We start from the raw sequence: 26,796 nt of genomic DNA on the forward strand, positions 1-26,796 counted from the left end.
TAGTGCATGAAATTTTGATTTTCCAATATGTGAAGTTGTGTAGTTGCTCTTATAAATTGCAAAAGTTTCTTTAATACTGCGAATCATGTACCTCTTCACTTTCACAACTTTTTGACCTTCAACTGTTACAGTTATAGTATCTCTTTTTGTTGGCACTCTGGCGAGAACAGTTCCATTTATCTTCCAGATGAAATGACTGCACTATCTGAACTTGTTGCTTCTACAGGATAACCATAATAGGGATCTGGTCTTCCAAAGACTCCTTTACAGACCTCACATTATTTGATTTGTCTACCATGTACTTTGATACTGATGGAATGTGGTTCAAAACTGTTTTCTTCAAAAACATCTCTGGAATGATAGTTAAAACTTGCAGCTTTTCACTATAGGATGCACAATATTCAACAGCTGAATTGCTGTTCATGAAAAAATTCCTGGCAAGAGGTGCAAGAGTGCTTTGGTTCATTTTCTTCTGAAGATGGAATTTCTACTTTGAAGAGTGTGGTCAGTCTTGCTTTAGTGTATTCATCTATAGCTTTAGTAATTTCTCTGCACTTTCTTGATGCATAGAGTTAAGACTCGACTTAACTGACCACGGTTTCTTAACAGGACTAACACCTACCTCTGTAGTTGACTGATTCAGGGTATTTAATTCTTCCTCTGTTGATGTAAAATCTGCATCATCTGCACCATGAGAGGCTTCACCTTGTTCAGATACTATCATTGTTATGTCAAAACATTTAGAACGCAAAGTAGTTACGGGAAACATCTTTACTTTGAAACAGTCTTCAAATGAGAACACTTAATTCCCAACCTGAATGAAGGATTTTTTAATCACTCTTTTATGGCTATGCAAATAGTCAGCACACTTCACTCTCCTGTGGCCCCAGTCAGATGACATTTCAAACAGTTCTTTTCACAAAACACAGTGCAACTGTGTCAACTGGAAAATTCCTCATGGAAACACAGAACTCACTGCAGTCTAAGATTTCTTAGAAGCCTCTTCAGTAAACAAGTTAGCACTGGAAAACTAAAATACAGAAGCCTACCATGAACAACCAGGACAAAGAAACTGACAAGTGAAAAGAAATAACTGCAACAAAGACAATAGAAATAAAATTATAACAAAGAAATTAGTAAGAAACTACATCAGTGAAGACATACATTACCCTTGAAAGCTAAAAAAATGATTTTTTAAAAATAAAACCTGTCCAACTTAAAAGTGGGAGCTCTGCTTTACAGAAAATATAGTACTACATGGTACTAATCAACAGAAAAAAATCTTAACTTTTCTGGAATTGCATTCTTGAAAAAAAATAAAAAAAATTTTATAAAAAAATTCAAGAGGCGACAGTAAAAGAACTTTGACAGTTATGTCCAGACGGAGGATACCATTGTAATCATAAAGCAATTACCTTTCAAATAGAAAGTCTAACAAAATATCTAGAACTGTTAAAGAGATAACAACATTTTTTAAAAAATTCTGAAATTTGCATCTTCAAAATGGTGTTCGCAGTGTTGTCTTTGGAGGCCTGTGTCTCGGGGCAGGAATTTTTCGAAGAAAACAAAAAACGTGTTTGTTACTTCTAAATGTTAACAAATGCTAAATTCAATAACATCTGAGACTATGAAGATAGCCCCCCCCTCCCCCATCTGAAGTGATATGGTCTATGCCCAAAGTACAGAGTATATAACATGTAAAGTGACAATGACGAGGAAAAGGTTTCTGAAAAAGGGGAATTTGTTAGAGCACGTCAGCCAGTCTTTCCTAAAAATATTTTTAGTATAGCCTAGTGTGGAACTGAAATGTGGATTATTAACTGTCCAGACAAGAAGAAATAGCTTTTGAAATGCGGTGCTGCAGAAGAATGCTAAAGATTAGACAGGAAGATCAAGTAACTTATGAAGTGGTCCTGAATAGAATTGGGGAGAAAAGAAATTTGTAATGCATCCTGACTAGGACAAGGACTCGGTGGAGAGGCCACATTCTGAGACAAGGGACTACCAGTTTAATAATGGAAGGAAATGTGGTTGCAGGGAGGGGGAGGGGGGCAAATATAGAGGGAGACAAAGAGATACAGTAAGCAGATTCAGAAGGATATAGGCTGCAGTAGTTATTTGGAGATGGAGGCTTGCACTGGGTAGGGTAACATGGACAGCTCCATCAAACTAGTCGTTGAGCTGAAGGCAACAGCAGCATATTAAGTAGTGTAGATGATTAAATTTGTATGTGATAAGGGGAATAAAGGGTTTGAAATTTAGTAGAGCGCTGTCCTCTCTGGCAACAGCAAGGACTGCTATAATTTGGCTGGGTATTGAGTGAAACTGAAGTTGGATTCTATGCTGCTTTAATCCTCTGGTTTGTAAACCTTCAGAGTTGATGAGATCAGGTGCACTGCAATGTTCATGGCACAATTTCGTCTGCACATCATCATTATTGTTAGGCAAACCAGAAAGGGAATACTGAAATAAAACAGCTTGTCATTGCATTTGAGATGAAAATAAGTAAAGAAGCAGTCGCATTATTAAAATAATTTCAATATAAATCTTCAGACCAAATTTGCGTCTGCTATTCATTACCATCGCTGGAGAGAGAAACACGGAATGTTCTGATGAGTGTTTCTTGCAGACGTTATTTGTGTAACTGTTGCACAGTGTCTTCATCCTGACATATCTGTATTGTCCACATATGTGACAAATTCCATGTTAAGGAATATTTGCATATCTTTCAGAAGGTTTGTTAGTTTGCTCTTTGTTAGTACTATACAATAGGTTTTCTAGAAATAGTTATTGCCTATCATTATTATCTGGGTTGTTATGGCTTAAGATGGTTTGACTTAAATCTTACTCTATCAAGATGTCAGTAGAACAATGCGAGCGGCCATCTCTTGGTTATTCCAGCTGTCACATATATTGCACATGTCTGATCCACAGCATCCAACCACCCATTGGTTCTGTTGGAGTGTAAACTTATTGATACTTCCCACTGTCGACATCTATTTCATTTGTATTGTGCATTGTAAAGTTGAGAATCACAGCTCTGGCTTTAGTTTAGTTTCAAAGTGCCATTGGTGGTAAACCGTTTATCCAGCAGAGTCAGAGCTGTTGTAGTAGTTCGATTGTAACGTTCCTATTTGTCCCTTTAGTGGGAGTTATTTGTTTTGACTGTCTTCAGGATTATTTAGTTTTAGGTATGACCCAGCAACTGTTTGCCACAGTACAGTACGAAATTTAGGGTATAAAATGTCTGCTTAACTGAGGGCGTATATTTTGAGACCATAATTAGCAGGCTTATTTGAGTGTACTGAACAAAACTTCTAAAAAGTTGCAGCATTTCATAAATTGTAACAAATTCACTGACATTACAGTGAGCGATACCGTTATTTACAAGTTTTTGATGACATTCACAAAGAGGTGCCAGTTCATCTGTAGATTTTCATTCAAGTCTCATTTCTATTATTGTCAAACCTAAGTGCTGTAAAAAGAAAACAATTATTTGTAACTGAAAGGTGTTTTTAAGTTAGTCATACCAGTGCCATTATATGCCCTCAGTTCACTGCAGTTTGCACGATTACATTTCTTTATGCCAATTAAAGAGCATGAATTTCTTGTCCTGTGGTGTCTTTACAATCTCGAATAGTTGCTATCACTACTTTTGCTTCCAAACCATCTGTTGGTGTGAACTGTGATTCTGATATATTTCACGTTTTCAGTGATAAACGCATCTAAATGTGGAAGTGCAGTCCCTTTTGGTCAAAGTAAAATTCTGGTGATGTTTCATCACTTATTTTTCCTGCATTTAGCAGCTGACTAATCCAGATAATTTCATTGTCTTTTTCAATATAAAATGTGTAATTACCTACAGTAACATCACATGCAGCCTCCTCCTGACTATCACCTCCCTCATTCAACTGTTCTGATTCACTGTTGTGGTCGTCAGCGTCAGTAATTTCCTCATCCATACCAAAATTGTCACTGGGTTCATCACATGTCAAATCTCTTTCTGAAATGTCCACAAGTATTCGTAGAATCTCTTCACGATTCCGTACAATATCACTTTCCGAATGTACTGATACAACAGCCATTTTGCAAATAAGAATAAGCATTGAAAATATGTGTAACAAACAGTTAACAAACAAAACTTAACAAATACTTACACGATAAGGCATGTGGCGACATCATGCCACTGCAGCTTAACTGAAGTTAATGATGGTGTTGCATATGAACAATGGCCAGGTCTGGTTTCAAACGTCACACAAACTCCACCTATGATGAAGATAGAGTACTAGTTTCCATGGAAGCTGACTACTAACACCAAACAAGGGACACTCAGAAGAAATTTGCAGTGGATGTGCTGCGGGGCGCACCCACCGGAGGATTAACTCCATGCCAGAGAACATCAGTTGTATTCGCTACCAAAGGGTGCTATGCTAGTGTGTGGCAACTTGAGAGCAGGTGTGTTCAGTGGGTGAGACATCTGAGAACTAGCTGACTAGGACAGCAGTCAACACCCTCTGTATCAAGGCAGGTCAGGGCAGCACTGGCAACACGCAGAGTTTTATTATCTTCTGAAAGATGACATTGTGGACACTTTGAAGGTAGAGCACAGCTACAGTGTAGCCCTCTTCAAATATATGAAAACAGATGGCATATTCCATCCTCCCCCCCCCCCCCCCCCCCCCCCCCCAAGTAAGATAAAAAATATTGACAAAGCTGATGATACAATTTTATTCCTTACCCTCAAGAAATCATTATTGTGTCCACATTGGACATTCTTTGCAACCGCTGCACTAATTGGAAAGTCCCCTTGCAGTTGGAACATTGGTTGTTGGTGGCAATTGCTGAAATAGTCTCATTAGGCCTGTAACTAAATAATTTTGTACAAGACAATTTTCAGTATGTTTCATATTGGCATATATAGGATACTTGAAAAATATTAAGTTAAAAGATGATGATGTGTTGAACCAAATGCCATTTTCTTCGCCTACAAAATCGAGGCAAAGGTACGTACCAAAAACAAACTTCTGAAGATATCGCAAAACAGTGGTGTCCGCTGATAGTTAGGTTTAGAATGCCAGCATCAAATTTCGATCAAAATCATTTGTCATTCTCATGTTCTGTTTCCCACAAATTTGAAAAAAATATAGTTTTGAGAAAAACACATTTAAAGTTTTGTAGTAAAGTGAAACATTCCTTTCTAATCAGCAGTTCCTGAACTATATAGCAGCCCTTCCAGATCGAAAAGGAGGTTCCCCCTCCATCTTCTTCATGGCCGTGGTTGGTCAGCGGGCCTCATTGGCAGCTTCAGTCATCCGCTGCTCTGCTAGCTCAATGGACTTTCCTTCCGTTTTGTGCAGAAGTTGTAACTGGCTGCGTATTAGGCCATCATTGAAATTTTTGTGGCGGTGTTCGTAGCAACAAGCAATTCGCTGTAGAAACGGCTTACGAAGTCACCGCCACACTTTTAATAGCGGGCCGACCGGTCCGCTGGAACAGTGAACAGAAAGATGAAAACCCAAACACTCTGATTAAATAAAAGTCGGTACTTATCTTTATTAATGAAGATACAGAACACAGTATTGGACTCTGTGTCTACAGAGATCTGTCTAGTTCGAGTCGGAGCGGCTAGGTCAGCGTCGGCTGACGACAAACAACAACTCTGCTGCGATGAACACACAACTGACTAGCAAGTACACAATTCGGTGGCGAGTATACAACTGAGCGGCGAATACAGAACTGTCCTAGCGCTCGCGACTCCAGCGCTTAAGAAGCCAGAAGCCAGCGGTGGCGCGCGCAGACTTGCGGCGATTTCCTGTCTCGCTGGCGCTGCTTATGCGGACGGCGTCCGGACTTTGATGCTGCCAACCTTTTGGCAGCGGGCTCGGGTGGCATTACTGGCTAGGATACAACAGAAATTGCATGCTGCCGCATTGGCCTTGATGTAAATTCCCCCTGCCCCCCTCCCCCCCCCCCTTTCTGTGAATGGTTTACACACACACTTTTGACATATTACCTTGTAGTTCAGTGACGGAGATTCTGGTGAACGTGGGATAAAGTAAAGATCGCAGAGAACTTCTTAGGCCAAAAAGTCTTTTTTTTAATTTTCAAACAGGTTAACCCCCTTAACACATCAGAAATGTAACAGCTGCTGTCCAAATTACAGGCTTTATGTTACCTTCAAAATATTGTCAACTTGACTTAAAGATCTGGATGCCTTTCAAGGAATAGTACAGCAGAGTCCCACTAAGCCAAACCCCAGTAATCCGAATGTTCGGTTAATCCAAACATGGAAAAAGATAAGTCTAAGTAATGAAAACTGTGTGGTAAACTGCTGCACATACACACTATTTTTATTTACACAGTACAGTAAAAATGTATTAGAAAAATTTGCAAGAAAACATTAGGTTTAAACAATGCATAACAATGACAGAAAAGCTGTCAAACTAACTAAAATACAGTGGACATTTTATCCCTACATTTTAAATGACGAAAACTCATTCATTTTTTTTTTTTTTTTTGCGTGATGAAGACAGTCTGTTATGTGACGCATAGTTGCGCCATTGTCTCGTAAACATGAAATCAGCAGGTGTAGCAGTGGGCTGTTGCTCCAAATAACGTAGCGCGAGGTCAGGGGCTTCTGCTGCTTCACTGTGTGGCACCAGCTCTTCGTTGTCGCTTTCAGGCTCATTGTTACTTCTGTCACAGCAGTCCACTTCTTCGTGGTCTTGAGTCACAGCAGCAACTAAATCAGTGTCAGTAAGAGTCTCCACACATGCCCCATCTGCTGCCATCCATTCATCTATGCCACCTTCACTAGCTTCTTCACATCCAGGAATTGTCTGTCTCGTTTGTAGTAGATTTTCCTCTTTATTTTCAACTAGGTTGTCCTGAAATTCAAGATATGTCCTCAGTTTTCTCCACGATTTTCTGAGTATTTTCTGAAATATTCTGCCATGCCTCAGCGGCCCAATAATAAATATCCTTCACATAGGTCTTTATTTTGTCCACTAAATGAATGCTATCATCTTGGAACAGCATTTGTTAAAATTGTTTTCTGTAAATCAGTTTTAATGTTTGCAGTACGCCCTGGTCAATCGGCTGTAGAAGTGGTGTAACATTGGTGGCAAAAACTTCGCCACAATTTCTCCATCACATAATTCCTCTGTGCTGGGATCAGATGGCGCGTTATCAGTCAAAAGGATTGCACGGGGAGACAAATGATTTTCCTTAGAAAACTGTCGAACAGAGGGAACAAACTGACCGTGAAACCATTCTTTGAACAGCGTACCATCCATCCATGCTTTTGTCTGGTTGCGATAATATACAGACAGGGATTTCATGTTGCAGTTTTTAAAAGCTCTGGGTCTAGCAGATTTGCCAGTCAGCATTAAAGGCAGCTTGTGGTTACCAGCAGCATTGCTGCATGCTAATAAAGTTACACAATCTTTGCACATTTTAAAACCAGGAGCGTGGTCGCCTGCTTTTGATGCCAGGATTTTTGTTGGCAATGCCCTAAAATAAAGACCAGGCTCGTCAGCATTATAAGTTTCTTGGGTAGAATACTTTCCCTCTCTTATTATTTCAAACTTGCCCAAGTATTCCTTCGCTGAATGACGGTCAGAAGAAAGCTTCACTCCAGTAATTGTTAGCTGACGGATTCCATGACTTTTTTGAATCTGTCCCACCAACCCGTACTCGCACTAAAAGACTAATCACCATTCATTAACCTGTTCAGGTAGACAGCCTTCTCCTGAACCAGTGCTCCACTCCAAGGAGCTCCCCTTTCTCTTTCCTGCGTAAATCAAAGGAAACGAGCTTCATCCACTTTATCGTACTAGGACAGTTTCAAAGTCTGCCGGATTTCAAGTGTTTCTCCCAAAGACATTGCATAGGACTGTTCAAGCTTCACTCACTTCTTCCTCTAATCACAAATGGTTGATTTACCAACACCCAGTTCCGTTGCCAGTTTAGATACATTCTCTCCATTGGCCATCCGCTTCAAAGCATTCAGTTTTTCTTTGAGAGTTAATGTTGTATGTTTCCATTTACTCATGACAAAAATACATACACCACTACACCTGAACGAATGCAGTACAACTGTTACACGTGCCAGTGAATGATAACCAACGCAATAAAGTGCTTTGCGAGAGACTGTCAGTGCACTGACCTCAGACACTACGAAGGTCTCAACAATGCACGACAACAAGGCCAGGGAGTGAGAGTGAGCCATTGTTACCATTTGTTGCCATGGTGTACCTACTTATCCGATTGGTAAACTTTATTCTAGAAACTCATCACCGTAATTGCGGCTAATCCGAACAAATCGGTAATCTGAACAGGGTCTGGTCCCAATTAGTTCCGATTAATGGGACGCTACCGTATACTGTTGTTGTTGTTGTTGTTGTTGTTGTGGAATATTTTCATTTTCTCTCCATTGCAGGTATTGAATAAACTCTCACTTCTAACTCCTTTAATTTTCTATTCTTGCTCCTAGTCATATCAAGAAAAAATTCCCCACATGCTCAGAAATGAACCCTATTGTACAGGGTGCAGCAGAACGAATGGAGCAGTTGTGAGGAGTTATGAAAAAGAACTCAGGATATATAGAGAGAAAATTTTTATTTTTGAAGTCTCTAGTTCATGCATTTTTATATTAATTCAGTGTTGAATTAATATCCTCAAGATGGCAGCCACTAGCAGCAGCACATTTTCCTAGACCACCTCTGAAGCTTTGAACAGCTCGTTTACACTTATTGTGGCAGTATGGCATTCACTTCAGTAATCTGGCCCCTTAGCTCTGGCAGCATAACATTGAAACAACTTTTCTTTCAGACACCCCCAAAGAAAGAAATCCAAATGTTAAAATCTGGTGACCGTGCAGGCCACCCAACATCACCCCTCAAAGAGACCAGACGTCCCAGTAACATTTTTCTCAAAATATTAAATGAAATCGGGCTGTGTGAGCTGTAGCACCATCCTCTTAGAACCACAAGTTCCTTAACGGCAAACATAACTTCTGGAATTAAGTTGTGCCTTCTTCCTCAAATAAGTATGGGGCTATCACGTCAGATTGTGATCAGGTGCACCACGACATTAAAGAAATGTAACAGTCTTTAGTGATGATTTGGGGGTTATTTAGAGGAAAATGATAGTTGTTGCTACTGAAGAAAATTGCCTCCAAAGGGGCACTTTGCTCACAGTTTTCAGAGGTTGGCTTAGTCCGTAGGGCTTCATTCTAGAACCTTTATTATTTTTGGGGGAAGGAAATTCAAATCGAAATGCAGGTTCCTCCTCAAACAGCTGTCTGAAATACCCAACACAATAGCATGTGAGTAGAACATCTCTGCTATTGCTCAACTGCTGTTCCCACCAGCTGCGCATTTTCTGATGTTACAATGGATCTGTGTCAGCCATGTGTACATTTTCTTAGTGTGCTATCAGTTTCTTCCAGCTGCTGAACCCAGGACCAATTGTGACAAAGAAAAGACGCACTATGAAGGAATTATCAGAATAGGATGGAAATCATTAGATGTGACATACATGTGCAGACAAACAAATGATTATAATTTCAGAAAAAAATTGATGATACTGTATATTAAAGACTAAGATCTTCACAAATTGGGCAAGTCAGTAATGCGTTGGGCCTCTTCTGGCCCTTATCCAAGCAGTTATTCGGCTTGGCATAGATTGATAAGAGTTGTTAATGTCACCCTTAGGGATATTTTGCCAGTTTCTGTCCAAAGGGTGCGTTACATTGTTTAAATTCCAAGCTGGTTGGAGAACCCTGCCCATAATGATTCAAACGTCCCCAGTTGGGGAGAGATCCAGCAACCTTGCTGGCCAAGGTAAGGTTTGACATACACTAAGACAAGCAGTAGAAACTCTCACCATGTTTGGGTGTGCATTGTCTTGCTGAAGAGTAAGCCCATGATGGCTAGCCATGAAATGCAATAAAACGGGTTCATAAAATACTGTCGCGTATTGCTGTGTTGTAAGGATGATAACAATAACATCCAGAGGGTTCCTGCTATGAAATGAAATTGCACTTCGGACCACCACTCCTGTTTTTCAGGCCATATATGGTGGAAAACAGTCTAGTTGGTACCCCACCACTGTCCAGGGCAGCTCCAGACATGTCTCCAGTCTGGAATCTCATTGACTGAAGTAGACTTGTTGTCAGTGATGAGTCCTTCAAATTGACCCCTATGATCAGTGAAGACATGTCTGGAGATGCCCCAAACAGTGGTGGGGAAGCAACTTGTCTTCCACCATATGGCCTGAAAAACAGGAGTGGTGGTCTGGGGTACCATTTCTTTTCATAGCAGGACCCCTTTGGTCGTCATCTTGGCACCCTTGCAGCACAGTGGTATGTCAGTGATATTGTACACCCTGCTTTGTTGCCCTCCATGGCAAGTCATCCTGGGCTTACATTTCAGCAATATGATCACAACCTACAAACGAGAGTTTCTACTGTTTGTCTTTGTGCTTGCCAAACCGCACCTTGGCAAACAAGATCGCCGGATCTCTTTCCAACTGTGAATTTTTAGAGCATAATGGCAGGGCTCTCCAACCATCTCAAGATTTTGATGACCCAACACACCTATTGGACAGAATCTGGCATCATCTCTCTGGAGTACATCCACCAACTGTCAATCAGTGCTAAGCTGAATAACTGCTCGTGTAAGGGTCTGGATGTGGACCATTACAGTGTTGACTTACTCAGTTTGTGAAGCCATTTCTCTTGAATAAATCATTAAATTTTTCTGGAACTGTAATCATTATTTGGACTGTACATGTACTTCTCATCTACTGATTCCTTCGTGGTGTGGTCTTTTAATTTAATTATTGTTAGGAATGGTAGTGTTTCTCAGAATGTTGAACTGTTTCCAAAAAGCTCTTTGCATTGCAATCAAACCTTGCCCATTTCCAAAATGTGCATGCATGGCAATGTCCCAGTGTGCTCTGGTCCAAACCACGTGGGCTACTGACATGGGTCAGTGACAGAAGAAAGGACCATGAGCAATGCCCCCCTTCCTGTCTGAGCAGATGTACCTTGAAACTGCTTAGTCATCTCTGCCCAACCCTGTATTTTGTTGGTTCCTTACCATTTCCTATGGCAACTGATCAACTAACGATTTTTGCACTAGCACATTTTGCATAGCATGAAGCTTTTGGATATGTTAGTTACCTCTAACAGTAAGTTTGTCACTGTAACAGGTTTTTGCTATGACCTGTATTTAGGATGAACTGGATCCAGATTTTGCAGTGGTAAGTTTTCATAATTATGGGACAGCTTGCTGAGTGAGAGGAAGAAAAGATAAGTTAACTTGTTGCTTATTAGCTTATTTGTTAGTTCCATGCTGCTTATAGGTAATTGTTCATGTATATCCATTTAATGACTATGCGGACTTACACACTGAAGCAGATAATTCAGTTTATTCTATTCCATTTAACTTTAGATCAATCAAAGAAAACTTGCTAAAATATGCATAACTTTTTAAAAAAGAAAATCTGATTAATAATTTTGTGGTGCTGGTTATAAAATGTAAGAATTTTTCATATTACAGATCATCATGAAAGAAAGAGGATGGTATCAGTTACAACGTTGTGTCCTCTGTATGCAAACAGTTTTTTTGTACTTAAGAATTCATTTTAGTTAATTAAAATAACCTCAACCAAGTGATCTAAATTTTGTATGAAAAATATATGGTACTCTGTTACATTCATATACCACAATTATGTAAATGTAGAATACTGTCATTTAGAATAGTTTATGGTTTTCCATTTGTGGTGTTTTGAAAACCTGTCCTTTTTTAGGTACAGTTATAAACTACTTTGGACATGGTAAGGTATGGTGTACACTGTTTAAATCTGTGCTTAATGATGCACAGTGCTGTAAGCACCTTTTCTATATTTGTTCATTGGATTATGAGGTATGGTAAGAGAGTAATGGAATTTTTTGTTTTCCTCACAGAATCTTTATTTATGCATCAACTTTTTTTAGAGTTCATGGTTTTGGTAAATATCAAAATACTGTGTTTAATATTCCACATTTTCTGAATTGTGCAATATATTTTCAGTGCATTCCTCAGGGAATAGGTCTACGTCATCCAAATATGTACGTACACATCTGTATAAGTTGGGATTTCTATGTAGAAGTGAATATAGGTAATACAAAATAAATACTGAGCATGGATTTTGAGAACTAACCCCTTTGGTGGATGTTCGTCTATGAAAATATGAGGGTGGTCTGAAAAGTTCTTAGCCTGGTAGTAAAAACGACAACATATGCTTTCAAAGTAGTTCTATTTTTCAACATAATTCCTCTAATTTCAATACATTTCATCCGTGGTATCCCAGTGCCGTTATCCCCTCTTTGTAGTATTCCTCCAGAAGTGCTGCAGAGTACCCATCCACAGCCTCAGTGGCTTCTCGATTCAACAAAAAGCACTGACCATCATGGAATTTCTTGTTTTGAGAGTAGATGGAAGTCTAAGAAAACAGATCTGGCAAACAGGGTGGGTGTTCCAGCACTTCATAGTGCATATTCCTCAATTTCCCCATTTCCAAGTCAACTTTGTGGGCAGGTGCATTGTCCTGATGGAAAATGATTGTTTTCCTTATTTAGCCTAGGTCTGTTTTCATGAACACTTGAGAGTAGTATCCACCAGTTATGATTTTATCTTTTGAAGATTGTCGGTCAACAAAATTCCCTTAACATCCCTAACCAGACGCCTTTATATTTTCTGCCGATGGCACTATCCTTGTCTTAAATGGAACTGGCTCCTGTCCCCTACACTGACTGCTGCTTGCATTTAGACATGTAGTGATGAGTCCATATTCCAATACTGTCATATCAATACAAATAGTCACTCCCATTCTTCTTAAAACACACCAAGCAATACTTAGAAAGTGTTGCGCGAATGCATTCGTGATCTGCAGTGAGCACATGTGGCACACTTCTCGCCCAAAGCTTTCTCACACTCAATTCCTGGTGCAACATGTGATGAACACATTCCTTTGATATCCCCTGAGGAATAGCAGTTTGACACACCTTTGTGTGTCGGATCTTCCAACATAACATCATGCAATTTGTTGATTTGTGGTTTGCATTGCGCTTCTTGAATGTCCTTTGCATTGATCACCTTGGACGCTTTCTTGGCCACCTGTGGTGAAAATTGTAGGTGAATAACCACCGTACACGTGCAAGCTGTAAGTGCATTTCGGTCAGTGTTCAGCATGCTTTAATGAAGATTTTAATCACTTGCATGATAAGTGACTTTCTTATTCCTTTTTCCACTGTCACACACACAACTGCTTCAAATGACTGCTTATAGGCAGCTGCTGCCTAGAATGACTTGCAATTTTATGTGGTATATGTGTACCAACATAAGGGGGAAAATCACGTGCGCCCCTATGGCTCCGGCAGTTAGAATAGGCCCAAGATATTCCTGCCTGTTGTAAGATGCGAGTAAAAGGAGTCTCTCACTTTTCGGCCCTATGAGTTCAGGTCCCATTCTATGATTTGACCTGCCACTTTCAAAATTCTACAGAAGTATGGGCCATGAGGAGGGCACCTTACGTGTTGCATGAGTTATCCATAGTGCCCTTAGGTTCGATCTCCCGAATCTCTTGTCATTGCTTTGCATCTCCACCTGCGATTCAACTGTTCAAGCGAGGACACTTTCCGGGGTATGTCATCTTCTTCCGTTGTCTCCTGTCCTCTTTCACCCCCATGACAATATTGGATTTCTGTGCGCCCAATGTCCAGTACGGTAGCCAGTCCTTTGTGGTGGGGCCTTCATGAATCCATTTGGTAGTAGCCCCCCCCCCCCCCCCCCCCTCCCCCGGACAACACAGGGATCACACTGCTGATGCCTGAGCTGTAAACTCCCCATGTATGCCAAGGTGCATGTCTTCCTGGGGCCTCGGGACTCCTAGCAGTGGCACTCATGCCAGTTGGCCTTTGCTGTGTCTGGATGGCACCTGTGTGGACAGCCCCTGATCAGAGTGGGTGGCAATGAAGCGGACTAAGTCATCTCTTGCTCATGACCGTACGTCACCAGCAGTCTCTAAGAAGGGCAAGATCGAATATTATGCTTACAGGTATGACCCTAAATCGTTTCCCTCCCTCTCTACACCTTGGGAGGAACATAGGGTTACAAAACAGAGAGAGCCATATTCGCTTCGGTTTTTAGTCTGTTGCAGAACTGATGTGGACTCCTTTCTACCTACGAAGCCACAATTTTTTATTGAACACCTTGAGGATAAGCTTGGAGCGTTGTCCAAGATGCAAAACGGCGAGTCTTGATTCAGACAGCATCCCCAGCCCAATCCCGAGTGTTACTCACCTGTGACAAGCTGGGTGTTTCTGTCATTTCCCATAAAAGCCTCAACATGGTCCAGGGGCCTATTTTCCATCGCGATCTCCTCTTACAGTCTGACGACGAGCTCTGGACCAATTTAGAACGGCGGGGTGTTCATTTCATCCAGTGTGTTTACTGGGGGGGGGGGGGGGGGGGGGGGGGGGGACAAAAACAGGGTTGCTACCTGTGCCTTCATCTTGACCTTTGAGGGTGATTCATTGCCTGAAAGGGTCAAGCTGATGGTTTACCACTGTGGCGTGGAAATTTGGGCACGTCTTCCTGCTGCACTTCCAGTGCCACATGTTGAGACTTCGGATGTCCACTGCATCCAGATACTCTGTGCGTCTCCTCCCACTTGCATCGGCTGTGGAGAGCACCACTCCCCTTGCTTGCCAGACTGCCCGTACTCCAAAAGGAGCAGATCATCATGGAGTACAAGACCCTGGACTGATTGACTAACACAGAGGCTAAATGTAAATTTGAAAGATTACACCCCATTTGGTGGACATTGACATATGCTGCAGCCATGTCACCAAACTACAGCCTCCTCCGGCCCCTCTTGTGTGGAAGGGGTCCCTTGGGGCCCTCTCTCCCAAGATCTCCACTAATGCCCTGGCAGACACTCACCAGTGGCTCAAGGAGCCAAAAGCTGCTGGACAAAGAGCTTCACGGTCTTCCTCCGTACCTGAAGCTGCTCCGTAAAAATCTTCCCAGCAAGCCCCTAAAGAGAAATAAGAGAGCAAGAAAACTAAGTAGTAGTCTGCTAAGAAACAGGATGTTCTGGTGGCCCCAACACCAACCACTCGCTATCAATTATGCATCTGAGGATGCGGTGGAGATCTTAGTGTCCCCTGTGGACCTGGATCTCACTGATGCTCCATCCACCATAGAAATGGCTACAAATACTCAGTCGGTGGCAGCAGGCAACCCTGAGGCATAACCTGCCTCCTTGCACATTTCATGCCTTCCCAGCCACACGATAACATCATCCTCCAGTGGAATTAAGACAGTTTTTTCCATCACCTTGCTGAGGTACAGCAACTCTTAAGCTGTACACCTGCTTTCTGCATTGCCCTTCAGGAAACCTAGTTCCCAGAAATGCAGACCCCCACCCTCTACGGCTATAGGGGACATTACAAGAACCATAGTGACTATAATAGTGTTAGGTGGAGTTTGTGTCGGTCTTGAACTTGGTGTACAGTGCTTGAACTCGGTATGCAATGAACCTGTCCCCCTTCAAACCCCTCTTGATGCTGTGGCTGTCAGGATAAGGACGATGCAAGAAATAACTGTGTGCAACGTATGTCCTCCTCCAGTACCCCTGCAGGCATTGGCTACACTGATTGATCAACTTCCTAAACCTTTCCTACTTCCGGGAGATTGTAACACCCGTAACCCCTTGTAGGGTGGCACCGTGCTTACTACCAAAGCTGAGATGTCGAAAATTTACTGTCACAACGTGACCTCTGCCTCTTACATACAGGTGCTGCTACACATTTCAGTGTGGCTCATGGCACATATTTGGCCATTGCTCTCTGTTTGCAGTCCTGGCCTTCTCCTGTCTATCCACTGGAGAGCAGATGACGACCTTTGTGGTAGTGACCACTTCCCCACCTTCCTGTCACTGCCCTGGTGTCAGGCCCACAGACGACTGCCCAAATGGGCTTTAAACTAGGCAGACTGGGACACTTTCACCTCTGCTGTAACCGTTGAATTTCCCCCACATGGTAACATCGATGTGGTGATTGAGCAGGTGACTAGCACAATTGTTTCTGCAGCAGAAAATGTGATCCTTGCTCTTTAGGACGCCCCCAGTGAAAGACAGTCCCTTCGTGGTCGCTGGAAGTCGCTGAGACGATTAAAGAGCGCCGGTGAGCTCTACAGCAGCATAAGCAGCACTCTTCCCTGGAGCACGTCGTAGCCTTTAAACAGTTCCGTGCCCGCGTACACCAGCTTACCAAAAGACGGAAACAGGAGTGTTGGGAGAGATACATGTCAACCATTGGGCGCCATACATCACCTTTCCAAGTCTGGGCAAAGATCAAACGAGTTTTTGGGTCCCAAACCCTGGTGTTAACATAAATGGCGTATTATCTACCTACGCAAACACGATTGCCGAGCGCTTTGTTGAGCATTATGCTCACACCTCTGCATCGGAGAATTACCCCAAGACTTTCGGACTCTCAAACGGCGGATGGAAGGGAAAGTCTCCTCTTTCGCTGCAGGCCACAGTGAACCGTAGAATGCCCAATTTACAGAGTGGGAGCTTCTCAGTGCCCTTGCACACTGCCCCGACACACCTCCTGGGCCAGATCGGATCCACAGTCAGACGATTAAACATCTTTCGTCTGACTACAAGCACCATCTCCTCGTGATCTTCAGCCAGATCTGGTGCGATTTTTTTTCCATCACACTGGTAGAAGAGAACCATCATACCATTGCTCAAACCTGGCAAAAGTCCACTTGATGTGGATAGCTATCAGCCCATCAGCCTCACCAACATTCTTTGTAAGCTGTTGGAACATGGGGTGTGTCAGCAGTTTGCAATCCAAACAGCCTTTTCCAGACTTGAACACCTTGTTGCAATTTTTTTATTTACAAAAAGTGTATGACACCACCTGGCGACATCATATCCTTGCCACATTATACGAGTGGGGTTTCCGAGGCCCGCTCCTGATTTTTATCCAGAATCTCCTGTCGTTTTGTACTTTCTGTGTCCAAGTTGGTGCCTCCCATAGTTCTCCCCATATCCAGGAGATTTGCATCCTGCAGGGCTCGGTATTGAGTGTATCTCTATTTTTAGTGGCCATTAATGGTGTAGCAGCAGCTTTAAGACCATCCATCTCACCCTCTCTGTATGCAGACGACTTCTGCATTTCGTACTGCTCTTACTGGTGTTGCTGAGCGGCGCCTTACAGGGATCCATCCACAAGGTGCAGTCATGGGCTCCAACCCATGGCTTCCAGTTTACGGCTGCAAAGATGTGTGTTATGCACTTCTGTCCACGTTGCATCATTCATCCGGAACCAGAACTTTACCTTGTTGACAATCCCCTCACTGTAGTGGAGGCATATCAATTTTTAGGACTGGTTTTCGCTACCCAATTGACGTGGCTTCTTCACCTTTGTCACCTTAAGCAGAAGTGCTGGCAGCACCTCAATGCCCTCCGCTGCCTGAGCAACACCAACTGGACGGCAGACCGCTCTATGCTGCTGCATCTCTAAAGAGCCCAGAGCCCTTGTTAAATCCCGCCTTGGGTGTGGGAGTCTGGTTTATGGTTTGGCAGTGCCTTCAGCATTGCGTTTACTCGACCCTGTGCACCACTGCGGGGTTCGATTAGCGACAGGAGCTTTTAGGACGAGTCCGGTGACAAGCGTACTGGTGGAGGCTGGTGTCCCTCCATTGCAGATCAGGCGTGCCCAACTGCTCACCAGTTATGTTGCACATGCGCATCCGAATTACCGTCTCCTTTTCTCACCCATGGGGGTTCAACTCCCTCATCTGCAGCCCAGGTCAGGGCTTACAATTGCAGTTCACGTCCGATCACTTCTCTCTGAACTGGAGTCCGTGCCTTTACCGTGTATACTTGAGTTCCAATCGCGTACACATCCATGGTGTACACCTAGGCTGCAACTTCGCCTGGACATTTCACATGGCCCTAAGAACTCAGTTGACCCTGGGGCTCTTCGCTGCCACTCCCTCTAGATTCTTCACATGTACCGAGGCCATGAAGTGGTTTACACAGACGGCTCGATGGCTGATGGTCACGTCGGCTTCGTGTATGTCCATGAAGGACATATCGAACAGCATTCCTTGCTGATGGCTGCAATGTTTTCACTGCACAGCTGGCGGCCATACCTCGTGCTCTTGAGCACATCCGTTCATGCCCTGGGGAGTCATTTCTTCTGTGTACTGACTCCTTGAGCAGCCTACAAGCTATCGACCAGTGCTACCTTCATCATACTTTGGTAGCGACCATCCAGGAGTCAATCTATGCCCTGGAACAGTCTGGTCGTTCAGTGGTGTTTGTGTGAACCCCAGGACACGTCAGAATTCCAGGCAACGAACTTGCCGAAAGGTTGGCCAAACAGGCTACACGGAAACCGCTTATGGAGATCGGCATTCCAATAACTGACCTGCGTTCGTTTTTACGCCACCAGGATTTTCAGATTTTGGAGATGGAATGGTGTAGTCTCAGTACGCACAACAAACTACATGTCATTAAGGAGATTACAGATGTGTGGCAGTCCTCCATGCGGGCCCCTCGCAGGGACTATGTGGTTCTCTGCCGGCTCCGCATTGGCCAAGCTTGGGCGACCCACAGCTACCTTGTGCACCTTGAAGACCCGCCTCAGTGTCAATGCGGTGCCCGGTTGACAGTGGTCCATATTCTTCTGCTATGTCCTCCTTTGGCTGCCCTGCGACTTCATCTTCGGTTGCCGGACTCGTTATCATTGGTTTTAGCAGACAACGCCTCATCAGCTGATTTGGTTTTATGTTTCATCCGTGAGAGTGGGTTTTATCATTCAATCTGAGTTTTAGCACCTGTCCTTTGTCACTCTTGTGCCCTCCACCCTAGTGCTTTTAGGGTGAAGGTTTTAATGTGTTACAGGGTGGCTGGCTTTTCCTTTTTATTGTCGTGGTCGGCCAGCGACTGTAATCTGCTTCCTTGTTTTACTCTCTTCTGTTTCTTGCATCTCTCTGTTGTCCTCTTGCCCTCTTTCGTCCCTTTTAGTGTTCATTGCCTTTCCTTCGTTCTTGTGGTCTTTCCTTTCCTTCTGTTTTGTGTTGAATGTCTCATCTATTTTATTCTCACCCTCGTGGCATTGTTTTATTCGGAACAAGGGGCCGCTGACCTAGCAGTTTGGTCCCTTGCCCCCCTCCCCTCTTTTAAACCAACCAACCAACCAATCAAAAAACCAAAATCACATGTGTAGCGCTGTGAACTCTGGGAGAGGTAGAGAACTTCTCAGACAGCCCTTATATTATTAGCAAGATTTCACATGGAACAGACTGCCAGATACAGGGTGTCCCATATGGAATGCTCAATATTCAGGGGTGTGACAGGATTGATCATTGAAGCAAAAAATCTAGTAAACATGGGCTCTAAAATGAATGTTTTAAAGAGCTATGAGCACTTGTTCATCTTCTCTTGTGAAACACATCTCTTCTATTGAACAAGTATTCGTAGCTCTTTAAGGTGTGCAGTTTAGAGCCTGTGTTTATTAGTTCTTTTTATTTATTTATTTTCATTTATTTGTTTTTTGTTCAAATGATCATTCTTATCGTACCCCTGAATATTGAGCATTCCCCCTGGGACACTATATGTATGAGTGGAGAACACTTAAAAGTTGCAATAAAGTAACCTATAAGACCTCCCGCGTGTTAGAGGTTTATTTACTGTTGACTTAGGCTCATAATTGTGCCTGCTCATGACCAACTCCAATACATCAAGCTGAAAAATATGCATATGACGTTAAAGTAAATCCCTGTGGAATATTTTAATTTGAAATGTCAGACATGGCACGGTCTCCAAACTTATGGAGCGAAGCAGTTTTGATAACTCCTCAGAGCAGAAAAGACCAAAATGCTCCAGTAGTTACAAAAGTGTCACCATGACAAGCTGTGCAGGAAAGGTCCTTAAGCAAATGGTTGGTCATAATATGGTCTCGATATTAGAGAACATGGAACTCCTTGATCCCTGTGTGTGGATTCACAGGTGTTGCTCCACTTGCGACAGTCTTACTCCGCTAGAGGTGGCTATCCAGCATGGTTTCCTACGTAAACAACACTCTATAAGGGTGTATTTTGACATCAGTAAGACATACGGCACTACCGGGAGATGAAATATTCTAGGGCAGCTCCCCCCATGGGGCTCGAATGGCTATCTACCCATATTCATTCAACTCTTCATATAAAAATGCTCTTGTAGATACCTATTTGGTAACATGCTCTCAAATACTTTTGAAGAGGAGAATGGTGTTCACCAGAGGAGTGTTTAAACTGTTGTTCTCTTTGTCACAGCCATAAAACAGTATGTGTGTAGTGAGGATTCCTATTCAGTGCTCCTTATTTGTTGTTGTTGTTGTCGTCCCCCCCCCCCCCTCCTCCCCTCCCCACACCTCAAACCCTGCAACATTAACTTCTCAGTTACAGCTTACAGGTAGGAGGTGGAAAGAATAGGCTGCAAATAGGTAAAGAAAATAATATTGAAGTTCCTTAGCCACAAGTCCTGGGGAGAGGGCAGGATGTGTCTGCTCCAGTTTTACTAGTCTTTTGTGAGATGGCAGTTAGACTGTAGATGTATCAGTGAGGATTTCTTACATGAAGATCATTGATGCTATCCACCATGAGGGGATCAGGTTGGCCACGGGTGTTCACAGGATCGGCCACGTATCCACTCCGTGTTGTGTGTGGAGGAGCTGCCACTCACCATCTGGCAGCAACTCCTCATGGTGTATCGAGCATGTAAGATCCCTGCTGTTCTAAATTCACCGCCATGACCTAAAATTGCTTGACCAACAAACGAATGCCTTTTCTCAAACTGTCAAAGAATGAGACCACTTGGGATCAATGTGAAGCACGAGCTGAAGTCACCTGGTGTGACCAAAGTGCAAACCCAAATCCAGGGTTGGAGCCAACACCAATTTACCCTGGTTACTATTGATGAAAAAGATGGATTGCTACTCACCATATTGTGGAGATAACGGAGTTGCAGATAAGCATAAGAAAAAGCACCCCCTCCCCACCACACACACACACACACACACACACACACACACACACACACACACACACCACTGTCTGGTTGCCGAGGCCATACTGCCAGAAGAAGGGAGAAAGCCTTTTGGCTGAAAGCGCGTTTCTTACATAGTCTTTTTATAGTGCCTATCTGCAACTCAGCATCTCTGCTATATGTTGAGTAGCAGTCTGTTGCTTTCGTAATATTGACATTATTCCATTCTGGATTATCCATTGCTTTAGTACAATATAATAAGACACTGACAATCACCACATCTATATTGATGTTATATTCACAGGTTGTTCTAAATGTGGAGTCTCCCTTGGGTGCTCTCCTACCCCTCACCCAATCATACTCTCCAAGATTGATATCGCAAGAATTCAGTGTGTTAAAATACAGAATTATAAGCAATCTTTAGCCCACTGGAACATGTGGGATTTGCTGTGACTGCTAAATTCCTGATCTGAGAAGACTCCCTGAGTGACCTTCACTCTCTGCAGCACTTGCACCCAGCAGATAAAGTAGTCCAGAATATCAAGGAATCTCTTCTTCACATATGAAGTCTGGAGAAAGTGCCATTCTGCAGAGTACCAGGGCACATGGGAATTCAGGAAAATGAATTAGTGATGGCGTAGCCAAGGAGGTGTGTCAAGATAACTAGGTACAAGGATGATTCAAAATAAAACATTAGATTTTCCATAAAATTTTGAAAAGGTGTTTAATGGAGTTGGTAGGTGGCAGTAGTAGTGTTCCTTGAGGCTCAGAAAGTGAGTGCCAGGAGGCAGTGATTCTACAATGCAGGAGAAGGCAGCAGCATCCACAACAAGATGGCTGCCCCACTGTCAGCATGCACAGTGATTGAGAAGCAATCTGTGGTGTGTTTTATGTCTAGTGAAGGTGTCAAACCAGTCAAAATTCATTGCAGAATGACAATGCAATATGGTGATACTTGTTTGTCACTGCAACAAGTACAAGTGTGTAGGTAGTTTAAAAGTGATGTAACTTCTGTGGAGGATGCCACAAAGACCATGGCAGGCTCACCGTGTAGTGACGGATGAGAACACTGCGTTAGTGGAGGTACTCGTAAAGGACAGATGCATAACTGCAAACGAAATATCTGCAAGTTTAAAGACTAGTGTTGATTCAGTGCATAATATTCACAAGGCACTGCACTTCGGGAAGATGACTGTAAGATGGATGCCATGTCAGCCAGTTGCCAAATTGAAAGACCATCACATTGGTGCCTGTAAAGAACTTTTGCGTCATTTCCATGTCGAAGGTGACACACTTCTGGGAAAAATTGTTACCAGCAATGACACTTCGATCCACTATCACCAATCACAAATGAAGAGGTCAAGAAAGGAATGGTGCCACAGTTTGTCACCAAAACGAGAAAAATTCTACACAGAACCGTCTACTGAAAGGATCGTGCTAATTTTCTTCTGGAATACAGATGTAGTAATTTTGAAGCTTCGTGTGGGTGACTGTAACAGACGCTGAAAAATCAACTTGCCCTGCTACCAGGAGTAAACGAGGACTTAAGACTTGAGGAGTATTTCTACAGCATGACAACATCCAACAGCATATAGCCTGTGGGACAGTTGAGACTGTTCAGGAAATTTAAATTTGACTGTCTGGTACATCCTCCTCATTCACCAGACCTCACTCCTAGTGACTTTCATCTGTTCGGTGCACTCAAAGAAGCAATGGAAGGCAGGCATTTCAGAAATGACAGAGGTGAAAACTGCGTGCACAACTGGCTTCACACACGACCAAAAGAATTCTTTCATCATGGTATCTCTGCACTCCCATAGCAATGGAATACACGCATTCAGTGTCAGGGAGACTACATTGAAAAAGGCATGTAAGGGTTCATTGTTGCAACTAAACATTTTATAGCACTTTAAGGTTTTCATTTCATCCTTATTTTTCATGTGCTGTCCTTCGACATGCTATTACATCTGCTGTTGAAGTGCAGAATAATGCATAGATAGGAAGAAAAGCATCTGAAAGTGACAGACAATAAGCTGCACCTAGTGAAATAGACAGCTCAGCTGTTGCATATAGATCAAAGTACGGCTGTTTTTTACTCATATATTCAGACAAAAGAGCAGCAGCTAATGTAACTACAGACTTTCACTCTATTTTAACTGATAATCAGTGCAGTAAAACTTTTAAGGTGCTGTGACACGTCGGACTTCTTCCTTAAAATTTTAGGGAAAAGGTTTTTTTATATATTACCATGGTGGCTGGCTCATTCAAATTTTAAATCAAATCTGTTCATATGGTTATAAAAGTCTCAATCATGTTATTTAAAGTTAATATTGAAAGCACATGTGCACATTGCCATAAAACTGCAACATCCTAGTTGTAGATAAAGAGTAATGGGCATCAGGATCCCTGTTGTTGCAGGCTAGTTCTACCGCTGATATGATCCCTTCTTTTGAATTTCAGTGTTAAAGAAATGAAAATCTAAGGACTGGCCTGTTTTAACACAAGATTTATGTACCTACAGTAAATATAGATTGCAATACTGGTCACAGTAAACAAATGTATAGTGTTAGGTATGTTATGCACAGTGTAGTGCATTTATTCTGAATTATATATGCTGTTCTCTATAATTAAAACAGATTAAGTAGTCAGTGCAATAGTTTTCATTGTTTTTTGTTTTGTGGGCTGCATTGAAAGCAACATGTTCACAATTCAAGCATTTTTAACTTAAAAGTGTGAGAATCACTGTGTAACTTTGGATAAGTTTCTCAGCATTGTTCAGCACAGCTACTGTGAAGCTTTGTTTTATAAAATTTAATGAATAATAGCCTAAGACATAGCTCTAGATAACAAGAACTTCGAAGTACTGGGCCATGATTTTCTATCCAACAAACATTTTGCGCCCTTCTTAATTATCCTTCTTGTGTGTTAGATTTTTGCAACACTAGTCAACTATATCTGTCACTCAGTAAAACTCACGGGCACGTGAAGATAGAGAATTTTGCTCACTACTTGGCATGTAATTTAACTTTCAGATTACAGGATCATTTCACTCATGCTCTAGACTGCATACTATTCAGAAGATCCACAAAGTGCAAAGTATGTACAGTAGTTAAATTTCTTGTGCGTGGCCGTTACACTGCTGCAACTTCTTAATGGTTTCATCTCATGAAGTTTCTAGTTGTAATACTGCTTGTTGACAGTAACTCTGCTGTCACCCCCTTGGATATCATTAACTACTTGATACATGGATGCAGTACCCAGTGATAGACTTGAGACTGGTTTAAAGACAATAGTGGCATCATAAGTTGTTAATGGAGCATTATCATGTTGTTAATATCTATTACTTGATACACACCACTGTAACAAGACCCATGATAAATCATGGGGCTACTGTATAGAGGAATGAAGAACAGAAGGGTGGCTGCTAAGGAGCATAGCAAGTTGCGGTGACTGCCCTGTTTAACAATAACGGGAGGAATTAGCAGCATACCCACAGCTGGGATGAAGACCATGCTTGACATGCTCCCATTACACCTTTGGGTTAAAAGGGAGGAAGTGACATATAGGTTAAAAGCTTGAAATCCTTAAGATATCAAGAATCCCACAATGATTTAATGAATGTGGCAAATATATGAGTGATCTGGGAAATACTGGCCAACTATACAATAACTTCCACCTGCTTCAATAAACCTTCCAATGTAACGATTCGAAAGGGGAAGTAGTGGAAGAACGAAACACATTACTGTCCAGGAGATAGTGTTGCTGACAGGTCAAAAAAGACAAAGACAAAGGCACTGGGACTGGGATATGCGGGATACAGACTAGAAAGAGCGGTCTCTCTCTAGGGCAGCTGACCACAGTATTCCAGGTAGAGAAATCTGCTACCAGGGTGCATGCGGTGTAGAATTTGCATAGGTGCTGCAAATCGAGCAACTCTGAAATCTCTTAGACCTTGCAGTTGCAAAATGTCATAGAGCCCTTGGGATACAAGGGGAAGCATTGCTATGGTCCATGGTCACGCAGAAAGTAGTGGCAATGAACAAATTGGGAAGCATGCCAAGAAAGGATTGATGATTCCACCAGCCGCTGTGGCCGAGTGGTTCTAGGCGCTTCAGTCGGGAACCGCACTGCTGCTACAGTGGCAGGTTCGAATCCTGCCTCGGACGTGGTTCTGTGTGATGTCCTTAGATTAGTTAGGTTTAAGTAGTTCTAAGTCTAGGTGACTGATGACCTAAAATGTTAAGTCCCATAGTGCTTAGAGCCATTTGAACCATTTTGCTTGATGACTCCATTTGTTGAACTGGAATCTCTCCTAAGCATCATTAAAGTGATTGTAAAACCAAAACTGTGTAGCTGGATCAGTAGGCAGAACAGTACAGTGTCTGGCCATGGGAATGTTAAGAAACACCTGCACACAATGTGTATAGGGAAAGAAGCCTCTAACTGTAGATATGTGGCGATAGTGATAAAACCGCTCCACATTTGGCTTCCAATGCTTCATATTGGAAGATTAAAAGCTAAAGAATATTCACGTTGTTAATTCTTAAAGATATTTTCTAATAATAATAGTACTTTCTAAGGGTACTGCAGGCTTCACCAGAATCACAGCCAGAAAAACTGCACGATAAACAGTTTTGTTGTTGGCAGTAGCAAGTTAAGACAACTGTTGTTTTATTTCCCTGTCCAAATCAAATCAGCATTTGATGCATATTTGAATGATGCTGAAAATCATGTACAGTAATTATGGCTGCACAATGTATATAATCCAAGAGCCAGATACATCCTTTGGTACTGTTAAAATTCTACATTGTAAGTTAAACATGATTTAGAGAATCATTCAAAGGCATTTCAAATTTCTTTCAAATCTGTTTTACTTCTTACCTATTGACAGATAATTTCACAAAACATATAAATTGTTCAAATTTTTGTTTTTCAAAACAGAATTTTGTGTTACATATTGCACCAATGTAACTTTTTGTGTGCAAAAATCTAGCCCCTGTAAGAATTGAATTTTTTAACACTCCAGTTTCATAGCAGCAGCTGTTTGTAAAATATTTAAATTTTCCATCAAATCAGTAATTAAGTTTGCTTAAGTGCCCTGATTACATTTGAGCATTAAACCATTTTTGCAAAAATAGACACCCATGGAGTTCAGTTTGAAGCTCATTTTGTCCTCGTCCCTCTGTCTGGCTAGGAAATTTTCGACAAAAATCCATTGTAGAATTTCTAAAGTGTCTTGTTTTCACACCACTCAAAAATATTACCAAACATAAATAATTTCGTGTGCATGCTTGTGGTTCCATTACGTACATCTGAGATGGTATTAGGATAATTATTGTCCCCAACAAAATACTGTTGATAGCAGACATTAAGAATAACATAATATTAATTAGTTCAGCACATCCGAAGCTGTGGTTAATACCATTAGAAACAAAAGGGATAATGACAGTAATAGTAAATGTTAACATGAGTTTCAATAGAGACAAGGTGGATGGATTTCTGTAGAGTGTTGACACAGTGTTCTCATTTCCAAAATGATTACTACTCTGTAACAGGTGTGCTAATTTGAGATGTCCTAGCAGATTAAAACTGTGTGCCAGAGAGCTGCTTGTTGAAGAGGTGCTGGGGAAAGTAAAGTTGTTGGGATGGATCCTGATTCGTACCTATATAGATTACTGTTGAGCATTGCCCAAG

The 26,796-nt window shown here is 42.1% G+C and overlaps 1 protein-coding gene across 2 annotated transcripts in view; it reads left to right on the forward strand.

Moving 5' to 3' along the window:
- Nucleotides 1–26,796, forward strand: part of LOC124552545 (F-box only protein 28) — a 94,265-nt gene that overhangs the window by 16,120 nt on the left and 51,349 nt on the right. The window lies entirely within an intron of this gene.

This window comes from Schistocerca americana, chromosome 10 (genome assembly GCF_021461395.2).
Source record: "Schistocerca americana isolate TAMUIC-IGC-003095 chromosome 10, iqSchAmer2.1, whole genome shotgun sequence".
In the NCBI taxonomy this organism is placed as follows: domain Eukaryota; kingdom Metazoa; phylum Arthropoda; class Insecta; order Orthoptera; family Acrididae; genus Schistocerca; species Schistocerca americana.